Source organism: Macaca thibetana, chromosome 20 (genome assembly GCF_024542745.1).
Source record: "Macaca thibetana thibetana isolate TM-01 chromosome 20, ASM2454274v1, whole genome shotgun sequence".
Lineage (NCBI taxonomy): Eukaryota > Metazoa > Chordata > Mammalia > Primates > Cercopithecidae > Macaca > Macaca thibetana.
Genome location: NC_065597.1, coordinates 29955718 through 29980549, shown reverse-complemented (window position 1 = coordinate 29980549; position 24832 = coordinate 29955718). Strand labels below are relative to the sequence as shown.

Sequence of the window (24832 nt, the reverse complement as noted above, 5' to 3'; positions counted from 1 at the left end):
GGCTGGGTTGGAGGGTCTGGGGCAGTATCTCTCACAAGCCGGGAGTCCTGGCCTCAGCTGGCCTCTGCCCCCACATAGTCTCAATGTCTCTCCAGCTGCCAGTTGGACTTGTTAAGGGCAGCCAAGGGATTTAATAAGTGTTTAGTGAGGCCTGTGGGGAAGCCACAAGCCTTAGGACTAGCCTCAGAGCCTGCATCCTCCTGCTGGCCAAGTAAGTCTCTCTGGCCAAACCAGACTCAAGGGGAGGAAAATTAGGCTCTCCTTCTAAATGGGATGGGAACTAAACTTGTAGCCACCTTAGGAACCCTTCCAGAAAGTTGTTCTCTGCTCTAACTTTTTAAGTGTCTGTGCTGATGCTGCTCTGAAGTGAGGATGGCAGGCTGTTTCCACGACAACCAACCCATCCTTAAATCCCTGACTGTAAGAGCGGGAGGAAGCTTTGGGCTCACACATGAAGTCCAGCCTGTTTGTGCCTAGAATGCTGGTTGGCTGGGCCCCTAGCATGCTGGGTGGCATGATGGTCTTCCCAGTTGCTGATGGCTGTTTCCTGTAGCCCTGAAGTGAATCTGTAGGATTCTCTCCAAACACCTAGAGGCACCTGCCTGTTTGGGATCAGGCCTGGTTCTCCACTCTTCTGCTGCTTCTCTGTGGGGGAAGTATCTCATATCCACTCTCAAAAACTTAGAGTCAAGTGATTCTTATGCTTAAAAACAACAACAAAAAAGTCAACAAAAATTAACACCTTTCCCTTACATATGTTGCTTTAAAAGTTTCTGCATTTTCTTAAAAGAAATGTCTTTTCTTGTACTTTAGAATTCATCCTGTGCAGTATAGAAAATTAAGAAAACCAAGAATGAGGGCTGAAGAGAGACACATTGCAGAGAGTGTGGACCCTTCCAGCCTGCTTATGTTGCTGTTGGTCTAGAATTATGATCTTTCTGTAGACAGAATGCTGCATTAACTGATCTTTTAAATGTGTCTTTGATGTCCTTATGTTTTAATATCCTGAAGTCATCTCTTCCCTTTCTTACAAAAGAAGGAATATTTAAACGGATAAAAAATAAACCAGACAAAATGGAATTCCCTGCAGAAAATTAATTTTGCAAATATCTTCCTGATTGAATCTTGAAGCTCCCTTGCTTCATCCCTCACCAGGCAATGCTAATGTTGAGTCCATCTGTATTAGGGGCATGACCTCTAAGCATTCTAGGAATTGACAGCAAGGAGAGACAGATGCAGTGTAGTGTCACTAGAGGAGGCACCCAGCATTGACCTTAAAGGACAGATGGAATACAGATAGCTAGAGGAGAGAAAAAAAAGAACAACAGCCATAATAATAATGGAGATAAAAATTGTGTATATCATAGGGCTATTCATTCATTCATTGATTTATTCATTCTTCACTCACTCATTTATCTAGCCATCATTCATCTATTCATCATCTATCCATTTAACCTTCCTTCTGTCTTTGCTTTCATTCACCCACCCACCTACCCACCCATCCATCCATCCATCTATCCATCCTTCCATCCATTCACCCATCCATGCATGCACCCATCCAACCATCATCCCCATTCATCCATCCATTTGTCTGTCCATCCATCCACTCATGCATCCATCCACCCACCCAACCACCCATTCTTCTATCCATTCATCCATCCATCCATCCATCCATCCATCCATCCATCCATCCATCCCTCCCTCCCTCCATCCATCCCTCCACTCACCCATCCATTTGCCCATCCATCCATCCATCCACCCACCCATCCATCTACCCACCACTCCCTCCCTCCATCCCTGCATCCATCTCTCCCTCATCCATCCATTAATCCACCCACCCATACATCCATTCGTACAGCCATCCATCCATCCACCCATCCATTTATCTATCCATTCCACCTTCCACCTAGCTACAGCCAACCCATCCTTAAATCCCTGATTGTAAGAGCAGGAGGAAGCTTTGGGCTCATACATGAAGTGTGAGATTTATACTCATGGGCATCTTAGCAAGATCTTTTTGTCCACTCCAGAATTTTCAGCTCTCTAGGTCTCAAAGTTGCCTATGTCGTCTCCCAGTTTTCTGTTTTCTTCTTGGGACTTATCATATTCTAAACATTTTTTTACTTATTGTTCTGTACTAACTGCCTTGCTCACCATAATGAGAGGTCAGGGACTTCTGTCTTTTCTGCTGACTGCTGAATCACACCAACCTGGCTTATGGGAGGTGCTAAAAAATGTTTGCTGCCAAATCTAATTAAATCCACCCACTCCATTGATTCTCTGAGTACCTATTGTGCGCCAGGCACTGAGCTGAGCCCTGCAGCTGCCAAGGTGATGAAGGTTGGAGCTATGGGAACATGGAGAGGGAATGGGAAGGCCTCCCTTGGCAGTGGCACTCGAGCCAAGACCTGGAGGCTAAGTCAAAGATGGGCCAGGGCAGAAGAGTGTACATAGGCCTTAGGGAGACAAATGGCCAGGCCTGTACCTGGGTTGAGAGCAGGTGGGCCTAGTTGGACTATGGATTGTGAGGTGGGGATGGGTTAGCATGGGGAGGGGGAAGCTGGTGAGGTCAGCCGAGCAGAGTGCTCTGAAATACATCTCAGGGGCTGGGGTTGACTCTCAGGGCAGTTGTGAGCTACTGAAGATTCTCCAAGGGCAGGGACATGAATGCATGGAGGAGCAATGGGGCCCCACAAGCAGGACCTGGCACGCGGTGGAGCTCCATGGCCTCTGAGCTCTTCCCGGCTCCCTGCCGTCTTTAGAGGCAGATGTTGCACCAGATGTTCCTGCCTCGGCAGCTTGGGTTTGGCCACTTCATGCTGCCTGCTCAGTGGATGGGCCAAACCCCTCCAGCGAGGGCACAGGCTCAGGACCCACTCTGGGCCTCTCCTCTCAGCCCACTTGCTGCTTCCTGCTTCCGCTAGGCTTCCAAAGGCCTTTTGTCCTCAGTCCAAATGGCCCAGAGGCTGCCAAACAGCTGGGACATGGCTGTGGAAGACTGGAGCCAGAATTAAGTTCACAGTGACAATCACATTTGCCACGCACTTCTCCTGTGCTAAGCATAATGGCAGTTAACCCTGACAGCATTCATGGGGATGAAATGCAATGATTCTTTCCTTCTGCAGACGAGCACACATAGCTTCTAGGAGTTAAACACCTCCGCAAAGCTCACGCTCTTGTCTGCAGCAGATGTTGCATCCCGGCCCAGGCAGGGGGACCTCGGAAGCACATGCTTAGACACAGGGCCACGTTACTTTTGCCTCTTGATGGAGACGAAGACTGTGGACTTGGGTCTGTGACTGTCAAATGGGATTCAGGGCCCAGATCTCAGAGACTTTTGCCCCTGGGTGAAAGTGGTGAGTCTGTGTGGAGTGTGGAATCCTCGGCAGAGCCACATGGTGCTGGGAAGAGATGCATGGCAGGAGGAGGCAGCGTGGTCTCATCCATCTGGATGGAACGATTCCAGAGTCATGCTTGCTCTCCTCCTGGCCAGCACCAGCCCCAGGGGAAGTAAGCACTAGCATAGGCTCAGTGTCTAGGTCAGGCAGACAGGGCTCCTGTGGGAGATGGGAAGGTGGATACCAGGAGACCTGCAATTGAGTAAAATCTTTCCTATCTGCCCAAAGAGACCCTCTCTGGGCCAGCCCCCTGAGCCTTGGGGGCTCCTTCCAGAGGAAGTCAGAGACTGCCTCCTTCCACTGTCTCTGCTTCGGAGGAATGCCCGGTTTGATGTGTTTGGAGGAAGGACTTGTGATACAGACATTGCAGGTACAAGCAGCCCCTGCTGCAGCTTCGCCCCGCCATGTTGAAACTTTCCCTCTCTTCGAAGTCGGTGGCAGCCCTTGGGGGATGGCCTTGCAGTTGGTTGTGTCAGTGTCCTGGGGCTGCTGTAGCCAACGACCACAAAACAAGAGGCTCAAAACAACACACATTTATTCTCTCACACTTATGGAGGCTGCAAGTCTGAAATCAAGCTGTGCACAGGGCTGCACTCCCTCCAGAGGCTCTAGGGGAGGCTCCTTCCTGCCTCTTCCAGCTCTTGGTGGCTCTCGGCATTCCTTGGCTTGTGGCTGCATCAATCCCCTCTCTGCCTCCATCATCACATGGCTGTCTCCTCTGTGTGTCTGTGATGGTTTCCACTTCTCTAATAACGACATGCCACTGGATTTAGGGTCCGCCCTAATCCAGGATGATCTCTTCTCAAGATCCTTAACCTAATTACATCGTCCAAGATCCTGTTTCCAAATGGGGTCCCATGCAGATTCCAGAGGTCAGGGCTTGAACATATCTTTTGGGGGCACCATTCAACCCACTGCAATTGTCTTGGCCAAGCTCTGAGGGAGGGTGGTGCTGAGGGCCTGCTGAAGGCCCAGAGGCCTCGTCCTGCTGTGTGGCTCTGGGTGAGCTGCAGGCCTTCATGCAGGCTCAAGGCCAGGCTCAGGGCAGCCACCTGGATGTACATCCTCATCACCTAGAAGTCGTTGGGAAATACAAATGCCTGGACCCCACCACTCCAGAGCTCCTAAGACAGGATGCCTTGGAGCTAGGGGTGGGGTGGAGATGGATCAGGCATTAGTCAGAGTATGGGTCCTCTGGGTGATGCTACAGCATCCAGGCTCGGGTGGACAGTGGAAAACCCCTTCTCTCAGACTCTTTTCCAGCTTGGACATTATAGAATTCTGTGACATGAAGTTGTAGGGTGGACACCAGTTGTATGTCCCAAGTCTGAAGTCTTAGGCTGAGCCAGGTCCATGCGGTGTCCTCAGTGTGAAATCTTTGAGAAGATGCTCAAGTTTCAGTAGGACACGCATGCGTCACCCACCCACCATCAAGGGATATTCAATGGGACTGGTCCTTTCCCAGAAGACTGAAAATTTGCTTTGTCATCAAGTTGGGGTGGATCCCCTTGAAAAGATGTTAGATTTCTTAAAACTAGGTAAACAGTCCATGCCAATTCTTTCTGATGTTTTGGCTGAGGGTCTTTGTAGCTTAAAAGAGAAGCAGCTAAGGGCTGCTGGAGGATGAAACAGGTTTTGTCCCAATGGTGAAAAAATTCTTTATTTCTCTGCAAAATTTGGAATGTATTTGTGATGGCCAATCTGGATGGTACACTATTTAGGTCGTTAGGTATTTGACTGCCTGTCCTGAGGGAAGGAGTCCCTGGAATGCGAGGCTGTCTCAGAGAACCTGGGAGCCTGCCCTGTGCTCCAGGGCCCCTGGGGCTTTGGAGGAGGTCCACCAGCAAGCCCTGCCCCGACATCTGTTTTAGCTCTCCCACACACATGTCTTTCCTGAGCCAGCCCTCATGATGGATTGGACCTTGCGTCTGCCCGTCAGTCACCAGCCGGTGACTTCACAAATGGCGACTCCAACTGGGGCATCTGAGGCTCCAAGTAATTCACCGTGTCTGGTCATCTCCTCTGTTAATACCAAGTGGAAACGCTATTTGCAGAAAGTTCACACACCAGAGAGCTAAACTCTAATGCAAGTTTTTGTCCTCAGCACTAGCAGCTACTTTTGTGATCCGCACCAGTTGCAAAGCATTTTTATTTTCACTCTGTGTGTGCCTGTGTGGTAGGCTGAAAAATGGTCTGTCTCAAAACATCCACATCAAATCCTTGAAACCTGTGAATGTGACCTGATTGGGTAAAGGGTCTTTGCCAATGTGATTAAATCAAGGATCTTAAGATGACAGCATCCTGGACTGCCTGGTCATGAGTGCTTTTATAAGAGAGGCAGAGAAAGATGTGAGGCCTAGACACACCAGGAGGAGGCCACGTGAAGACAGAGGCAGACACAGGACCATTGCAGCCACAAACCGAGGAACGCCTAGGCCATCAGAAGCTGGAAGAGGAAGGAAGGGTCCTCCCCCTAAGCCTCTGGAGGGAGCACGGCCCTCAGACACCTTCATTTCGGACTTTCTAGGCTTCATTTTGGACTTCAGACTTCAGCCAGACTTCGCCTTTCTGTGAGGGAGCAAGCTTGTGTGACTTTAAGCCTTCCAGGTTGTCATTGTTTGAGCAGCTGCAGGAGACACGCACAGCCCGTGACACCTGCCGCTCCTGCCCATGTCTCCAGCGTGCCCTGGACCTCCAGTTCCAGAGTGTTCTTTGCTTCTGGCGGTTCTGCTCTCAGACCACGATAACACACTGTGGCTGGGCAGATGGCTTCTTCACCCCCTGGTTTCCTCACCTGTGGATTGGGTCATTAATGTCCTTGCTGTTTGGGGTTGAAGTTGGTTCCTGGCCGGTATTCAGGCTCAGTCAGTCAGAGATGCTGTCCCTGGCTTTCCTGAGTGCCCCGAAGTCTTCCTCTTCCTCCAACACCCCAAACCCTTGAGCTCACATTTACTTTACATGTGGGCCCTTCGAATCCTAAAACGCTGGGGCTGGTAAAATTTCAGATACTTTAGAAGCATCGAAGTCCGGCAAAAGCCTTTCCCCTGGCCAAGCAAGAGTACAGGTACAGGCCAGGCCAATGCCAGGCTGTCTCTGGGCTTTGGCTGGGGGTGCTGGGACGAGCACATTCATTCTTTCCTGCGGCACTGACATTGGGAGCTGTGCGGTGCCAGGGGCAGCTGGCAGCACCTGCTGGCTACACGAGGCCAGATGTGGGAGCCCCAACCCAGGTGGCAGCGTCCTGGAGTAGACAGGAAAGTCCATTTCTGGAGACATTGTTTGAACTCTGGAGCAAACCCTACCTGAAACTCCCAAACGACACTTGGGCGGCCGTTCTGTTATATAAGCCAGTAAGTTCCTCTTACAAAGGAACAAGACAAGAATGTCATCACTGCCCAAAACATGTGGCACGACAGGTCCCGAGCACGGGCTGGGGCCGGGGTGGGCTGTGGCTCCTCACCTCTTTCCTCCAATTTCGCCGGGCCTGTAGCCTGCTGCAGCTCACACCTGGCCCCGCTGTGGAGCCCTGCCTGTCCTGGGGATGTGCCCCGATTAGAATCAGCAGCAAGACCCTCCCCTAGAGCCCCAGGATGGGGAATGCAGGGATTGCTTTCCAATCAGATAAGGCCATGGCGGTTGAGATGCCGCCACCGTCGGGGGGCATGGCGGGGTTCGGTTTCACGAGGCCGGACACATTTGTAACAACTCGGTCTCTGCGGAGAGGCTAGAGGGAGGGCAGGCAGGGGCCAGCGGGAGATTTATCACCATACCAGTGGCCCTGACAAGCCTTGGGAGTAAGATGTCGTGTGGTCGTGGCGGGGGTGGGGGTGGGGATGGGACCTCACCTGAGACATGAATTAGGGGTGAGCAGCTGAGGGACAGCTGCGCCCAGCCCCTGCCAGAGCCACACGCTGCCCTGGAGGTAATGGTCATCTCCAACATTTCCCCAGGCACCATTTAATCCGCCAGCACCCTCACTGGTAGGCACTATTTTCCTGCCTATTTTACAGATGAGGAAACTGAGGCACAGAGCGGTAAAGTGACTTGCCCCAGGCCACACAGCTGGTAAGTGGCAGAGCTGGGAGCAGCTGGGATGGCCTCATTCTGAGCCCAGCCATTCTAGAAGTGGTCACAGGAGGATTTCAATCATTCTGCTAAGTGTGTTCCTTACCGTTTATGGCAGAGAAGCACGGGTGGGCTTGGGTTTCCCGGGCAGCACTGTTTGGGGAAGTGGTTCAGGCTGTGGGACTGGATGGGCCTGGGTTGGAATCCTTCCTTCCCATCGCCCTGCAGCCCCTAGCTAGCTGTGCTTCCTTGAGCAAGCGCATCTGCCTCTCTGAATCTTAGTTTCCACCTGGAGAGAACGGGGCGATGCCGCCCATGCGCCATTGGGTTGTGACGCTGAAAGCACACGGATGCAGACACTGACTCAGGAAACTCATAAGCCAAGGTCAGCTCTGGGGCTCGGCCGTGGGACCTTATCCTTTTCCCTGCAGATTTGAGCAGAGTCCCCACCCCTGGCCTGCTGCTGAGGATACGGCATGAACCCGGAGGGAGGAGTCCTCAGCCCCAAGGCACTTGTGCCACGAGGCATCTTATGTCCACTTTGGGGGCCTTAGTTTCCCTGTGTCTGTTGGGTGGGGGCAGTGGTTCAGTTGGATCCACCCTAGACCCACCTGGCTTCCCTTAGAGACGCTGCTGTAGCTGATCTGGGGTGGGGCAGGGTTTGGATATAGTCTTTAAAAGTTACGGGTTCAATGGGTGTCCCTTTAAAAGGCATAGAAGTCTTAATGCCAGTACCTGTGGATGTAACCGTATTTGAAAATAGGATCCTTGTAGATGTAATCAAGTTAAGATGAAGTCATTAATCCGATATGGCTGTGTCCTTACAAAGCGCACGTGGGCAGAGGCATACACACCCCGGGGGAAGCCTTCACAGAGATGGAGGCAGAGATCAGGCCATGCATCTACAAGTCAAAGGAGGCCAGAGACCCCACGGCCCACCCGATGCCCGGAGAGGCCTGGGACAGAGTCCCCTCACAGCCCGCGGGGAGCCTGCCCTGCTGACACCCTGTTCTTGGACCTGGGTCCTGCAGAAATGTGAGAATAAGTTCCTGTTGTTGAAGCCCCCAATCCTGTGGTTCTTTGTTACGGCAGCCTCAGAAAGCTGATGCCACAGTGGGTTTTAACGTGCCGGCCTCTTGGAAGCAGAGAACATCTAGGCCTCCCACCTCACTTCCAGCGTCCGCATCCCCAGGCTCTTTCTTGGAAGTGATGGGTTCTGGAGCCCTTCGGAAAGAGCCGATTCTAAGGGAGTGGGAGTCTGCTTTCCAAGCTCACCCTTTCTGGGGAGACCCTCTAGAAGAGCAGGGACCTGGTGTTGGGAAGGGGCTTGGTCTTGGGCACAGAGAGGCAGGCGTGGGAAAGGTTAACCATGGGCTTCACCCCTGCGGCGGATGTGGGCTGATAACCTCCAGGAGGGAACAGAGGGGATGGGGCAATGCTGGTGAAAAACACTCCGATAAGGCAAAGCAAACAGGCCTGGCTATCGCTCCTGGCAGCCTATCAAAGCCCGGCACCCCACCAAGGCAGCGGGTGTTCCGGGAGCCTCTCCTGGTTTGCAGCTGGTCACACAGCCACAACATCAGCCCAGCTACCTCTGCATCCACCCACCCAGCGCCGCTGAACATGGAAGGAATAATCAGGGGTCCTTGGTCAGTGGTTGGAGACATGGAGGAGCCAGGTCGGGGGTAGAGAATAGAAGGCTAGAGCTGGAGGGAACGAAGTACCTTGGAGGACATTGGAATTCAGGGTTGGAGGTGACAGTCACCACTATTCGCTGGGGGCGGTCCCCGGGGTGTGTGCCAAGCCTTCTAGGTACACGAACTCATCTGTGACACCAATCCTGCTTTAGGGAGGAGAATTTGAGAGTTAGAAAAGGGAGGCAACTTGTCCTATCTTGGGGCTGGGTAGTAGCAGAATGAGGACTAGAAGTTGGTCTCCTCTGGGACCCAATGGCGTCAGTGTCTCCTGTGCACCCAGGGTTTGGTTGAGCCTGGGCTCCAAGTGAGTGGCTTGGTGCCCCTGGTCTCCTTCTGCTCTCATCCCCAGCCCAGGAGGAGGCCTCGACCCATCATTGTCTATCCCTGACCCTGCTGCATTTTCTTTCATGGCATTTGTCACCATGTGACATATTTACCTATCCATCTTTTGTTGTGTGCATTTACTGTCCAGCTCCTCCTCTGGCATGTAAACTCAGAGAGGACTGGGCCTTGGTCAGGTGGGGTTCCTGCTGAAGTCCCTGCTCTGAGATCAGGGCAGGTGGGGACTGAGACCAAGGCTTCCCAAGGACGTGGCAGAGCTGAGGGTGGAGCTCCTCTCCACCTCCTTGCCCCCTGCCCAGGTCAGTTCTTCTCCAGGGACAGGCCAGGAGGCAAGGGACCTTTCTTCATGTCCTCAGAAGGAAGAATGAAACTCACTGTATAGGGTCCAGGGGTGGCCCTCCAGCAAATAAATCCAAGTCATTCCCAGGGTCTATGAAGCTGACCTCATTTGGAAAGCTGACCTCACCTATGCAGAGGTGGTGACGTTAAGGAGTTCAAGGTGAGATCGCCCTGGATTACCTGGCTGGGCCGTAAACCCCATGACAGGTGTTCTTATAGGAGACACACAGACAAGAGACACACAGTGGGGAGAGGCCTCGTGAAGACGGAGGCAGAGATTGGAGCGATGTAGCCACAGGCCGTGGAATACCTGGGGGCCACCAGGAGTCGGAAGAGGCAGGAAGGGCCCTCCCTTAGAGCCAGCGCAGGAAGCGCGGCCCGGCCGATGTCTGGATTTTGGACTTCTGGCTTCCAGAATGTGAGAGAATAAGTTTCTGCTGTTGTAAGCCCCCCGGTGTGTGGCAGTTTGTTGTCCTGGGAAACTGATATGCTCACCCATTGAAACTTCCAGCAGTTTCTGAACGTGTCTTTTGATTGCACTGTAATTTATGAATCACACAAACCAGGTAGAAAGTTGGCTCCAGGTCCGATGTCTGCAAGAAATGCGGGAGTTGTTGAGAAATCAGCCGGCGTCACATTCCTGCAGTCGAGGGCAGAGAGAGTTGAGGGGTTGAGATGGGGAACAGATTTCCTTGTAATCAAATCCAGAGGCCGCCTCATGAACCTTATTTCAAGAGACCCTCCGGGTGCTGAGCGTGGGCAGTGAAATGGTGGATTTGATTCCTTCAAGAAGGCAGATTCCTGGGGTTTGGCCGCCCCGGTGATTCCAGGAGAGGAACGTGGGCGAAACTTGCAAGTGTGTCACTCAAGCAGCCCTGGTCTGTCTCACAGATGGAGTGAGCAGCTGGCTGCTATCATTCTACTAATCGCCTCAGTGCTGGGACAGCCCCACAGTGTCGGGGTGCTGTGAGGACCTTGTTGGGGGGTGTTGCTGGAAGCCCCTTCCCCATGAAGGCTGGGACAAGCTGGGAGTTGTTCCTCATCAACCCGCTGCAAGTAAATTGGCAAAGGGAATGCAACATGAATCTGCTTTCCAACTATGGCAAATGGGGGCCAGAATTCCTCCTTCCGGAACTGCTGCGTCGGGTCCCGCAGGGAAGAGTGGAACGCATATTTCAGACAGGACGACTCAAGTCGAGTACAAGCTTCCCACCGGGGATGGCCTGGGGGGCTTGGCCACACCATTTGCCCTCTCAGAGCCTCAGTTTCTCCGTCTTATGAGGGGTACAATAAAAGCTTCCACGACTGTGGTGTGCAGAAGTGAGGTCAGAGCCAGGTGAGCCTGGGATCGTTGCTGGGTTCAAATCAGGACCACATGCTCTCTAGGGACCACGGATGCCACCCAATCTCACTAAGCCTCTGAGCCTCGGTTAACTCTTTAGCAAAAAGGAGATTGTTGGAGCCGCTGTCAATAGGATTGTTGTGAGAGCTCAGTAAGAAGTGCATAGAAAGCCTTTAGCATCTTGCTTGGCACAGAGTGTGGTTCAGTAAGTGGCAGCCTAGAGAAAAGGCTTAGGAAGCCCGCACTGCAGGGCTGAGGTGAGCGGCAGAGGAAACACTGAACTCAGCTCCTGCTTAAGGGGTCCACCGTGTGCAGGGACCTGCCTGGTGCTTCCTTCTAAGCATGAACTCGTTGCACCCTCACCCTCTTACAAAGGAGGCTTCACTTTGTTACTTTGCATGTGGAGTGTGAGGTCTGTGCATGACCCGGCTCCCGGGGACAGGCTGAGAATGTCGTTCATCCACTGTCCATCCTACCAATCTTCTTTGTGTTCCACGAAGGGCTGGGGAGGGAGACAGAGGAGAGGTGAACGAACCAGTGAGCAGCTGAGATCACTTCCCGTCCTGTGGAGTGCTATGATGTGGTGACGGGGACACCTCCCTCTCTGCGTCCTAACTCTGTCAGGCTAAGTCCTGCACATGTGTTACCCCCCCTAACAGCCCCACCTTGTGAGTAGCCTTAGGAAGGGGGCAATGTCATCGGCCACCATTTCACTTATGAAGAAACCAAGGCTCAGAGCGGTTAAGTCATGTCCCCAAGGTCACAGGGCAGAGGCAGGAGCTGAATAAGTCAGTCTGCCTCAGGAGTCTGGTCTCCAATCCCCTTGCTGTATTGTAGAGAGTAAACATGTGTGCAAATGTGTGCATTCAAGCATGTGCCTGCATAGGCGTACACCTGTGTGTATACACGTGTGCATGTAAGTGTGTGTATTTGAGCTTGTAAGTGCATAGGTGTATATGTGCCTGTGTGTGCATGACCATGGGTGTGATGCCACATACTCTAGAGTGTGTGACCAGGAGGCTTTGTCTGATGTAGTGACCTTTGGGCTAAAATACAATGAGGTATCCAAGGTAAGACCTGGGGAAAAAGTCCCTGGCTGAAGGCCTGGGGGGTGAAGGGCTCCTGGGCATCAGGGGACAGCAGGCAGGGTCCTGCACTACTTCCTTACAAATATGCATATTTCAAATCATATTCTGGACACCGAGTGGCCGCCCCAGCAGATTTGGGGCTGGGTAGGGGGTGGGGATGGGGTGAACAGAGCTGGATTGGAAAGGCCCCCACCTACCCAGAATGGACTGGGACCCCTGCCTGTCTGGCCTGGGCTTTCAGGACTGCAGTCCTCCCTGTTCCCTGATGGGTGGTCCGGGAAGCTGCTCCCTGACAGCCTTCTGTTTCCTCTTCTCCAAGGCTCCTGGTGAAGCCAAGGCTGAGCCCGCCAGGGTTTCCGAGGGCTGCGTCCCAGCGCGGATCTTTTCCAGCTTCACTCCCCTCCAGGCTCTCTGTCAGCAGCTCCCCCCAGCCCCATCCATCTTCCCCTTCCCCTTCGCAGCCTGCCCAGCTCCCGCTCCTTCCAGGCTCCAGCGGGGCCCCTCTCCAGGAGGACGCGGCGCCTGGCCTCTGAGGCTGCGCCGTCCGTCAGGATCTGATCCCCTGGCTGGCCTGGAAAGCCACACCAGGGACTGATGGTTTTCACATCCTCCTCTTCTCGGAGGGAATAGCTGTCTCCCAACACTGAATCTGAGATGCGTTTTTCAAATTCTTTGACAGAATGCTTTTAGCAGAGCCGAGGGGCTAATAAATCTTCCTGCTCGGCATCGCCTTCGTGGAGTCTTGGTCAGGAGCTTGGGCTCGAGGAGCAGCTCCCGTTTTCTCCTGGAGACTGTGGGCACCTCAGAGGTGGGGTGGTGGGTTCCTGAGGCCCTGGGAGTCTCAGGAAGCCACTGTAGCTCTCTTGGAAGGAGAATTCAAGTTTTAGAGCTGGAACCAAGGCCAGGGGTGGGGGAGTGCGGGGCATAGCAGGCCTGGTGGTCCTGCCCTTGGGGGGTCCCCATGCAGCTGGGGAGACAAACACATACATCAGTGGAAAATTACAACTGCCTGAGGGAGAGGCCCGAGATGCTCTGTGAGCTCTTTGTGGGGGTTTGACCCCACATGGGAGGTGGGTTGGAGCTCCCTGAAGCTCTCAAAACTGGGCTGGTGTCGGCAGGAACAAGAGTTGGTGAGGAGGGGAGGTGGAGGGAAGGACAGGGCTAGAGAATGAAGCTGTGTTAGTGGAATGGAGTGTGGATGGAACATGCCCCCTCTGGCCTCCTGGTCCATGACCAGCACTGCATGTACACCAGCACACAGACATTGCCCTGGCAAAAGTCATCCAACTGTACACCTGTGATGCCTGTGCTTTTCCCTATGTCTATTATGCTTTCATAAAAGTTTAAAAGGTGTTTGTCACCTCAAACATCTGGCATGACACCAACATGTTAAATTGTTGGCTAGGTGGAGTGGCTCATGCCTGTGATCCCAGCACTTTGGAAGGCAGAGGCAGGAGGATCACTTGAGCCCAGGAGTCCATGACCAGCCTGGGCAACATAGCAAGACCCCATTTCTACAAAAAATTAAAAAATTAGCCAGGCGTGGTGGTGTCTGCCTGCAGTCCCAGCTATTCAGGAGGCTGAGGCAGGAGGATCGCTTGAGCCCAGGAGGTTGAGGCTGCAGTGAGCTTTGATTGTGCCACTGGCCACTGCACTCCAGCCTGGGCGACAGAGTGAAACCTTGTCTCAAATAAAAAAACAAAAAGTTATTGTGTCTGACTGTTGGGATTGTGTGGGACTGACATGCCCCATCCCATATTTTCTTATCGATGTGCTGTATTCTAGCTTTGTCTGTGTTTATAGTGGAGATGGGGTCTCTGAGTGTTTCCAGATGCCTCGCTCCCGGCTGGGAAAGGCTCTTCTGCCCACCACGGTGGAGGGAAGGTTTTCCTGTCACCCCTCATCTCCACATGCGGCTGTTTATCAGAGCAACGGGTGAGGCATGGGCATCCTCGAACCAGGGCTCTGCACCCCGTATAGACGGACACCCTTTTCGCAATCACGCTCTGTGACTGACAGGTCCTGGGAAGATCTTCTGACACTGGCCTTGGTTGGGGAGAAACCAAGAAAGAAGAGGAAGGGGCTGTTGGTTAGGGAAGCCCCTCGGTCCCTCCAGAGGGGAGGGAAGGGGACCACAGCCAGGTCAGGTGGAGCCCAGGCCACCCAGGGAGCTTCCGAGTATTCCTAGGTAGCACTTTCATACCTGGCTTCCCATGCTGCCGTGGAGGGGGGCCCAGGAGTGCAGTCCTCAGGTGATATGACATGATCATGATATGACATGATCATCACGTTGGTCCAAGCACCTGCTATTCAGGAAGTTTCCATCCCGTGCTGGCTTTGGTAGATGCATATTGTCCGATGGGACCCCCACCCTCTGGAATGTGGAGTGTGGACTGTGCCAGTTTTCCAGATGAGGACACATTATTACAAAAGCTGACTTGCCTGAGGTGTACAGTTGACGAGGGAAGAGCAGGAGTCAAACCCAGGCCTGGCTGACCCTCCCTCTGAGGGTAAGAGCCCGAATGTCCATTTAACTTCACATCACTGACTCCCCCAGGAGGGTTTCCCTGGCATCTTTGACAGAGTGTCTGGATGTTAAATTTGCACAGCTCTATTGAACCCTTTTGGTGTAGAGGTCCAATGGTGTGGCCTCTCCCCACACCTTCCTCCTATCCATTTTGTTATCCATAAGGAAAGCAGAATGACGAACCTCGTTCAAATCCAAGCTCCGGGAGTTACCGGCTGTGTCCTGGACGAGTTATTCTGCATCTCTGAGCCTCCTCTCAGAGACGGAGTTCTAATCATGCCTGACTCCCAGGGCGGTGGGAGAGCAGAAGTGACAATGCACGTGAACCCCCCGGTGTCCACTATGCCCTCAGCCATGGCCTCCTCTCCTCCTCGGACACTTTCATGGATCCCTGTAGCAAAGTAGGCTGCTGTTTCCTGCCTGAATTGTCACTGTCTGGAGAGTCAAGCATCCCTGCCCTCGTTGTCATCACCCTTCCCAAAGCCTTGTCACCGGCGTTTCCTGAAATGCTGCTGAAACCGGAAGTCATAGTCCCCACAAGGTTCTTGCTGAGGGCGGCTCAGCTGGGGCGTGGTCTCTTTACAGCAATTTGTCAGCTTTGCTCACCCTCTCCTCAAGGGTCCTAGAGCCCAAGGAGGTGCTCAGCTATTGCTGTATAACAAAATACCCCCAAACAGTGGCTCCCCAGTCCAGGTCTTGCCTGAGGTCAACATTGTGGGTCTTGGTCAGGATCTCTCACCAGCTGCATGAGATGGTGGCTGGGCCTGGGCTCATCTCAAAGCCTTTTTCTCCAGGCATCTGGGCTGGAATGACTCAAATGGCTGGCTGTGGGTGCCAGGGCATCTCAGGCTTCTCTCTCCCATTGGTGGCTTCAGGGCATCCAGGCTTCTTAAACGGTGGCTCAGGGCTTCTAAGTGCTTTCCGTGCTTCACTCTGGCCCACTTTATGACGATCACATTGAGCAAGAGGAATAGCATTTGCAAAGCCTCTGAGCTACAGAAAAGCATTGCTTCAGTTTCACTCTCTGAAATGGGAATGGCGTGTAATCCCCTGTGTACAGTGCTGCTGGGTGATTCAAATCAGATGAAGCAGGTGGAGGAGATCCGGGATCCGGAAAGCCACTTGCTGTTACGGCCACATGTTCTAGGTGCTCTGCTGTGGCTGCTCCAGGGGAGAGTCCTGTGCAGGGGAAGGCCTGGCTTGCACGGAGCTCATCCTCACGGATGTCATGTGCCAGCTCAGAGTCCCAGGTTGCACTGGAACCTGGACATGGGGACGTCTGTCACCAAGGGGGCATTTCTTCTGCCCCTTAACACCAGCATTATGAATGGCTCCACTGTGTTTTTCCAACACCAGAAAGAGCTCTCCACATGTCGCCTGTCAATAATGGTGTATTTTTAGCAGCAGCCCAAACCGGGGGAAAGCTGTACTTGAAAGCACATGCCCCACCTCGCAGCTGCCTGGGTGGAGGACTCAGGGCCTGGATTTGGGGTGGGTCAGAGGGGAGACAGGGGTGAGCTGGGGGTCAGGGCACATTTGTTTCTCAGGGTAGGACACCAGGGCCATGTTTCAGAGGCAACTGCTGGTGCCCTTTCCTTTGGTGGCCAGGGGCTAAGCTGGGGGCACTGGTGCCTCTGCCCCTGTCCATCCGTGGCCCACCATGGGGCCAAGCATGTGATCACAGAACTGGTGAGGGTGAGCACCTGGACTCGGGGCTGCCCCCTTCCCAGGAGGCCTGGTGCTGGGGTGTCCTGAGAGCACCTGCCTCTGCCCTTCCTGTGGGTGCTGCGCTGACCTGGGTCTCGTCTCTGCCCCTCCCAGCCGTGGGGCCCCTGGCACCTTCCTGGGTCCTCTGATCCCTGTCTCCTCCACAAGTGTTGTGACTGCAAAGGGCAGCACATCACCAGGGGCTACATAAGGGCCACTCCTCCCTCCGAGTAGGATGAGAGAGAATCGAGAACTGGTGTCACACCAACCGTCAAGGGACATGATAGGCAGAGTTTATGCACCTACTTCTCCTTAATATCTTTTTTTTGCTCCTGGCTTCATTGGCTTGAGCTACACGTTTCAAGTTCAAGCAACTTTATATTTTTTTCTTACAAAAAAGTGATAGATGATTGTTAAAAACTTTTTTGGATACTATGGAATGACCTGAAGAAGAAAAGCTGATCTCATTGATCAGAAAAGACCACCCTCAACAATTTAGTATGTATCATTCTAGACCTTTTTTATTTTTTGAGACGGAGTTTTGCTCTTGTCGCCCAGGCTGGAGTACAATGGTGAGATCTCGGCTCACCGCAACCTCCGCCTCCTGGGTTCAAGCGATTCTCCTGCCTCAGACTCCTGAGTAGCTGGGATTACAGGCATGAGCCACCACACCCGACTAATTTTTTGTATCTTCAGTAGAGACGGGGTTTCTCCATGTTGGTCAGGCTGGTCTCGAACTCCTGACCTCAGGTGTTCCACCCACCTTGGCCTCCCAAAGTGCTGGGATTACAGGCGGGAGCCACTGCAACTGGCCTATTCCAGACCTTTATAGGTTTGGGTTATTATTTATTTTATGAATATATGTGTGTTTTTAAATAGGCGCGAACTCTCTCCTACTGGCCACTGCTATATATATATATATATATATATATATATATATATATATATATTTTTTTTTTTTTTTTTTTTTTTTTTTGCTCCTGATATCCAGGTCCCTTCCCCACCCCAACCCATCCAGTCCCCTCAGGACTGGGGCCTGATCTCACACAGGAGCCGCAGCCTGGAGGATTCTGGGAGAGGCAGTGGGCGTGGGGGAGGGGTGGCACAGGACAATAGGGCCTTGTATCCCATGCAGGCAAAACGCGGCTGGACCCCACTGGCCAGTGCAGGGGTTCCTTGCAGAGTCAGGTATCTGCCCCAAACGGACGGGAGGCGGATGAAGAGGCGCTCACTGCAGCGTGAGCACTGGCTCCGCATCAGAGGCCCACGGCGGGGACTATTTTGGTCAGGAAGCTGGGGACATGTGTCGCCTTGGAGAACAAACCAGAACAAACCAGGGCACCTAAGGGGCCGCCAGCCTCCCCCCTGCCCCCCCCCCAGCCCCTGCGGGCCTCCCCCCTGCCCCCCCCAGCCCCTGCGGGCCTCCCCCCTGCCCCCCCCAGCCCCTGCGGGCCTCCCCCCGCCCCCCCCAGCCCCTGCTGGCCTCCCCCCCTGCCCCCCCAGCCCCTGCGGGCCTCCCCCGTGGCCTCCCCAGCCCCTGCCGGCCTCCCCCCTACCCACCTCCGCCAGCCCCTGCTCTTTATCAGTCTCCTCCTCCCTCGGGCTGCAAACAAAAGGTCGTGGGTACCTGGGCCTGGGAGACACCGTGACACAGGATGTTCCCAGCATTTGGGATATTTCCTCCGCCGTCTGACTGATATGTCCTAGAGAAAGCACAGGGTTCTCGAGGGAGCGTGGGGCTGTAAAAACTCCAAAACACAGGAATAACAAAGCCGTAAATCTGGGCCTGCCACAGCCACTCTCAGCTGAGGGCGTCTGGCTCAGGCCATGCCCTGTGGCCACAAGAGGCCCAGGAGCTTAGGTCAGAATCCTAAGGGGTAGAAGGCAGCATGAAGTGGGGCTTTCCACAGGCCCACACGGGGCTGGCCCCTGTCAGGGGCAGGAGCTCACATCAAGTAGTGGCCTGTGTGCAGCAAGTGGGAGCCGGGCAGGCCGGGGAGCGGGAGCCGGGCAGGCCGGGGAGCGGGAGCCGGGCAGGCCGGGGAGTGGGAGCTGGGCAGGTGGGAAGTGGGGGCAGCAGTGGGGATGGGGCCAGAGTTCCCCTTTGGCACCCCGGCAGAACAAGGGCTGACTCCCGTCTCTGTTCTCTTTTAGATGAGCAAGTTATTTACCCTAACAAAGCTGGAGGGTCCTCCTCTGTAAAATGGGGCTAGTGACATCACCTGCTTTAAAAGTTTGATTGTGAGAGTGAGATGAGATAATGTCTGTTAGGCACGGGGTATGATGACAGGGAGACAGAGTTCGCACTCACCGTATTTCCCCATTCCCTACCACTCCCCCTCCTCACAACTGCCACCAAGGCTAAGGATCTATCAGCTCATGTCCACTCTGCAAACAGAAGTCACACCAGGTATTTTACATGGAGGGATTTAATATAGGGGGCTGGTTTTACAGGTGAGGACCCAGGGGAGCTGCCAAGCTGCAGGTGGTGAGGCGCCTCAGGGATCAGCCACAGCAGAAAGTCACTCCTGGAGTTGGAGTGACAAAGGAGGAGATGGTGTGATGGAACCCAGGAGCTAGGGTCACCTGGTGAAAGCTGGACCCTTGACAACCTGTCCAGTGGGAATAGGGACCATGGAGGGAAGGGCATTCCTATGGGAGCTAGAGCCAGAAGGAGGTAGAGAGAGAGAAGGAGATGGGGGGGGGGGTGGGGGGAGGTGGTGGAGAGAGAGAGAGAGAGAGAGAGGAGAAATACTTTTCTCAGAAGTCCTCCACCAGTGCCTCCCACTGGCTGAACCTGCCCAGAAGTCAGAGCACACAGGAACCTGGAAAATGTAGTTCCCCGTGATACAAAGCAGGGGAGGGGTGGAAGTGGCAGCCCAGTGACCAGCAGAGACCAAATATCATGGAGGTTAATGATAGGGGTCTGGGGAAGAGATTTCCTGGCCCTGAATCCTACCTTCCTACTTTTTAGCTGAAATTACTTCATATAAATTATATGACCTTTCTTGGCCTTGGTTTCTCATCCACAAATGGGATATTGAAAAATGTTAAGTTATCAGGTTGTTAAGGAGAGCAAACCTAATACCACCTATGAAGCCATCACCCAAGGCCTTGGTCCAGATCACACCCTCAAGAAACATCAGCCATCACATATGTCAGAAAACGGGTCAACCAGAGATCACATCAAGGTCTGAGTACACCAGCAAATGTTGTTCAACTCTCAGCATGGCAGTTGGCACAGCTGGCCTGGGGCCCTCGTCAAAGAAACCGGTATAACAACCATTTTCTTGGGAAGGAATCACTCATAAAAGCTTGCCACATCATCAGCCAAGAATGACATAAGCTCCTTGCTGAAGGTGGCTTCTGCGGGGAAGGAAGTGAGTTGAGGGGATCTCCTCCGTCACATACATTCTTCGGGGATTAGAAAACTGTTAGCTGTTACCGCAATGGAGACATTCAGCAACGGCCATGGGTCTTTGGAAATGTGTGCATATCCCTGCTTCTCGTTTCCTCATTCAGGAATCTAAATGTTCCTGACACCCTGGCACAACCTGTTGGCATGGCTTCTCATCCTGGTTGAGTACACACTGATCTCACGAGTGGGAAGAAAATGTTCTATTTGTGAGTGAGAGCCTCCAAAGTGACTTCTTCACTTCCTGAGGAGGATCTAAAAGAAGGCCACAGACTGAGTCATTCTCACCACACCCTGACTGGACCGCCAAGCTGGGAATCTCCTTTGTAGAGATGGGGGAGGGTAGTGTTGCTGAAATCCACCCACCTGCTCCACATTATGTGCCAGGACCCCCAGGGATCAGAGCACAGTGGGCGTGCTCTGGGCCTTCCTGCCTTTGCCATGCTATTACTGGAGTGAGCCAGCTAAGCCAAACAGACTGCTGATGCTGAGGAGACTTATGTTACAAAAGTCTTTAGGGTTGCTTCTCGACTAGCTCTAAACGGAGTCCTTGGTGGCTGACATGAGGGTAAGTCTCACCAAAGTGTCTACAGAGAAAGTGGTGGTGATAATGATGGTAATGATAATGATGGTGATGGTAGTGATGGTGATGGTAATGATGGTGGTGATGATGATGGTGATGTTGATAGTGATGATGATCGTGGTGATGATGATGGTGAAGATGGTGATGATGATGATGTTGATGGTGGTGATGATGGTGATGGTGGTCATGGTAGTGATGGTGATGATGATGGTGATGGTAATGATGGTGATGGTGATAATGATGGTGATGGTAATGATGGTGGTGATGATGATGGTGATGTTGACAGTGATGATAGTGGTGATGATGATGGTGATTATGGTGGTGATGATGATAATGATGATGTTGATGATGGTGATGGTGGTGATGATGATCATGATGGTGATAGTGGTGGTGATCATGATGATGATAGTGATGGTGATTATGGTGGTGATGATGATAATGATGATGTTGATGATGGTGATGGTGATGCTGATGATGTGTGATGGTGGTGGTGTTGGGGATCATGATGGTGATGATTGTCATGGTTATGGTGATGATGATAGCTATCATTCATTGAGTACTGTGCTAAGTCCCCTAAACATTCTATTTAACACTGTCAGACACCCAGTAAGCCAGATGCTCTGCTGTAAAATTGTCCTCATTTTACAGATGAAAAAAACTGAGGCTTGGAGGAGTGAAGTAACCTGCCTGGGCCACACCATTAGTAAGTGGTCAGGCACAGTTACTGCAGGTCTGTCTGGTGCCGAAGCCTGCATATATGTTTAGTACCTCCTGGCCTCATGCCAGGCACAGTGCTGGACCCTGGGGATACTGTGGCCACTAAGGTGAAGGGGACTGGGTCATGGGACTTATGGTTCTAGTGCAGTGAAATAAGATTTGCTAAAGAGCAGAGTCTTTCACGGTTTATTCTAAGCTACAAGGGCTGCTAGATTCTGAGGACCAGTCAGACATGAGAGCAGAGAGCACAGACATTCCTCCTGGGAGGCCCGGGGAATGATCAGAACTGATCTCTGGAATGATGGAAGGTACCGTGTAACCCACATCTACTGCTTTTCAGAGTGTGGCTGGGAAATCAGTTCAGGTGGACGGTGGAAGTGGATGGGGAGGAAAAGACACAGCAGCATGGCTGAGTGTTGCGAGTTGGCTCTTGCTGGACTGGAAGGTCAGATAAAGAGCCTTACAGCCCCTGACTTTGTAAGGCAGTGCACACAGACATAGGGGACATGGGCTTTGGGGACTCAAGATTCAGAACCTTCTCTCCACAGTCCCATGACTTTGGATAGGAGATTCCACCTCTCCCAGCCTTGGTTCCCCACTTGTACATCAAGGACTGATAGAATACCTCCTTCCTGGAGTTACCAAGGACTTAGATGAGCCAGGGCAAACAATGCCTTCCACTGTGTGTGCTCTCCGGACGTACCACTGGTGCGGTGACTATGCCCATTGAATCTGCAATATGTGATGATGAGGGCCTTGTTTCCCATGTGACAGATCTGGAAACTGAGGCTTGGTGAGGCGAGGTTTAAGTGGTAGGGCTAGATGATAATTCACAGCCTCTGAGGACTGGCCCAAGGCTTGAGCACAAGGCCAAGGGGGTCTCCTTTCCCTGAAGTTCTTTCTGTGTAATCGCCTGTTGTACCTAACCACAGCATCACCTTCTTATGTTATATCATATATTATAAACATTATATAATATTCACCTTCTTATGTTATATCATATATTATAAATGTTATATAATATCTAGCATATTACATATTAGGTATATATATTGTATAACATGTAAATATTATGCACTGCAAACATTTTATGTAATAGAATAGGATATCACAATGTGTGTAGGTTAAAGTGGGCTTAGTTCATGGAACTCCAGGAGGTGGTTGGGGACACCTGGTGAGTTGTGAAACCAGCTGGGGACATGCTGGCCCAGACCCCCAGGTGTTCTTGAAGAAGCATTTGGCTTCAGGAAAGAGAAGGTAGTTGCTGTTAATCCTGAGAGAGCCTTAAAAGATAATCGTGGCTTCACAACAAAGAAGAAATGAACAAATTTGCCTCTTGTCTACCCCTTTCAGAATCACCATGAGAACAGCTGGGACTCATTGACCAATGGCAGCTGGATGACCCGCAGTCGCCATCCACTGAATCCTTCCAGAAACACCTGCACGTGGAGGGAGGTATTGCTGTCTCCCCATTTTGCAGGTGAGAAAATGCAGCCCAAGGAGATGGCGGGATGTGGGGAGCCGGGAATCCCCCTCAACTCGTCTCCAAGGCTCCTGGCACAGCTCCGGGCCAGTGCAAGAGAGAAAACTCCTGAGCGGCATATCCCAGCTCGTCCTGTGGGGTAGGAAGGAAAGGCTCCAGACACAATTAGAAGTGCTTCAGAGCGAGTGGAAAGTTCTCAGGAAATGTATTATCATTAGAGCTGGCCACTTGCCTCGCTGGATGGGGAGAGGGTGTGCACGTGCGTCTATGGTGCGTGCGCTCACCGTGCAACGTCCTACATGAAGTCCTTCTCTCCTCACAAAAAAGTAAAAAATTGGGCTCGCTTTCTTGCGTGAACTTTTTTTCCTGCCGTGTTTCTAAGAGAATCAGAGAGGTTGTCGAACCAAAGGGCAGGAGCTTGGTGTAGCTGGTTAAAGAAGGTCTCTGATTGCCTTGTAGATTCAGAAACTTCCCTTAAGCACCTCGTGCCTCAGTTTCCCCATCTCCAAGTGGTCTGAGAATAGAGAGGAGGGAATTGCTTGGAGTCCAAGGTCCGCTCTGGGTCCTGGGATTCTTTCTTTTGGCAAAGAAAAGCCAGAGAGGCAGTGTGATGTCACAGCTCAACGCAGGGCCTCCGCGCGGCCTGCAGGCTCTCCATGCTGGCTTTGCCCCCCTCCACTGTCTTGACCTTTGGAAAGTGTCTCCCCCACTGCTGTCAGTTTCCCCATCTGTAAAATGGAGATGAAAATGGAAATAACTATCTTTGGGTTCCATCCTTTGAGGTAAACCTTTCGGGAGATTGAGTTAGAACACACGCAATGTGCGTGAAACTACCCAGCACTGAGAGAGCTTGTCCATGCCATGTGTTTCTGGAGAAGGTGGCATCTTCCCGCCACACCTCTTCCTCCAGGTGATAGCACTGAATGGTCAGTCCTAGGGGGCTCAAGGAGAGGATTCCATTGGGAATTAATGGACATTTCCTAGGCCAGCCTCTTTCTTTCACCCGCGTATGCTCACTGCCTTCCAATGCTGGTCTCAGAATTTAGTTCAGAGAATAACGCATGAATACAGGTGATAGAGACGCCTGGGTACGTAAGTACACCTGGGTGCACATGCAGAAACTCCTAGAAGGACTGATGTCATGAAGATGTGTCACGTTGGTGGAGGTGGAGGTGCTCAGGGCAGAGCCTTTCCTGGCAGGATTCATCTGTGGAAGCTCGGGGAGCGGGAGCAGGAGCAGGTGTGGCTGAGTGGGCTCCATTACTGTGAAGGGCAGGAGCTTCAGAGCTCCTGGGCTTCCCCGCATCCTTCCTGGCCCGGCCACAAGGACCTTATCTAGTGGCAGGGCAGGGGCAACAATGGCATTAATAATAGTAGCTGTCATAGCATCAGGTCATGGTATTGTACACACAATCTAAGTTTTAAAAATACATAATATTTTTCACACATAAGCTTATTTTTGTAACACAATATGGCACAGCAGGTACTAATATCTTCAGGGTACAGATGAGGAAACTGAGACACATAGAGTGCAGCAACTCATCACAGTTGCAGGGCGAGAAGGTGGGTGGAGGGGCTGTGGCTTTGCAGCCATCTCTGCCATCCGAGCCCTGTGCACTGACCTTTGTGCAGGTGGGGGTCACCCGTGACGATGTGTCTCTGGGTGCCGTGTACGTGTGCAAGTGTACAATGAGGGACCTGGTTCGGGACACTCAGGACAAGTTAACAGCAGGCAGTGGGGTTCTTAGCCTGCCTCCACCACTCGGGAGTTGGATCTGTGAGCTAGTTCTCCCCCACGTGCCTCGGTTTCCTCATATGAGGATAACAAGCCCTGCTCCTAGAGCAGCTGTGAAGAGATGAGAGAAACCTGTGGCTAGTTAGCTTCGTGCCTGGCTCATTGAAGGGGTCCATAAGTGGCAGGCAGAGGACGGGTCGGGCCTGGTGGACCCCAGAGTTCCTCCCATGGCTGGGGACCTGCCACTCCGTCCACTCGTCAATGAGTTGTCTTCAAAGAAAATGTTCAAGGGAACATGTTCACCCTGCGCCATCCTCTTGAGGACAAAGACGGTGATTCTGAGCCTGGGCCTTGGAGCACCCGTTGGCCACGCTGGCCAGCAGAGCAGTTCTGG

At 52.6% G+C, this 24832-nt stretch overlaps 1 long non-coding RNA gene across 1 annotated transcript in view; it reads left to right on the top strand.

Annotated features, from left to right (window-relative positions):
- LOC126944368 (uncharacterized) overlaps positions 1-22639 on the top strand; it is a 143222-nt gene extending 120583 nt beyond the window's left edge. The window contains exon 3 of the long non-coding RNA XR_007722032.1: positions 22574-22639. This is a non-coding gene — a long non-coding RNA (uncharacterized LOC126944368). The remainder of the gene's footprint in view (positions 1-22573) is intronic.
- The last annotated feature ends 2193 nt before the right edge of the window (positions 22640-24832 follow it).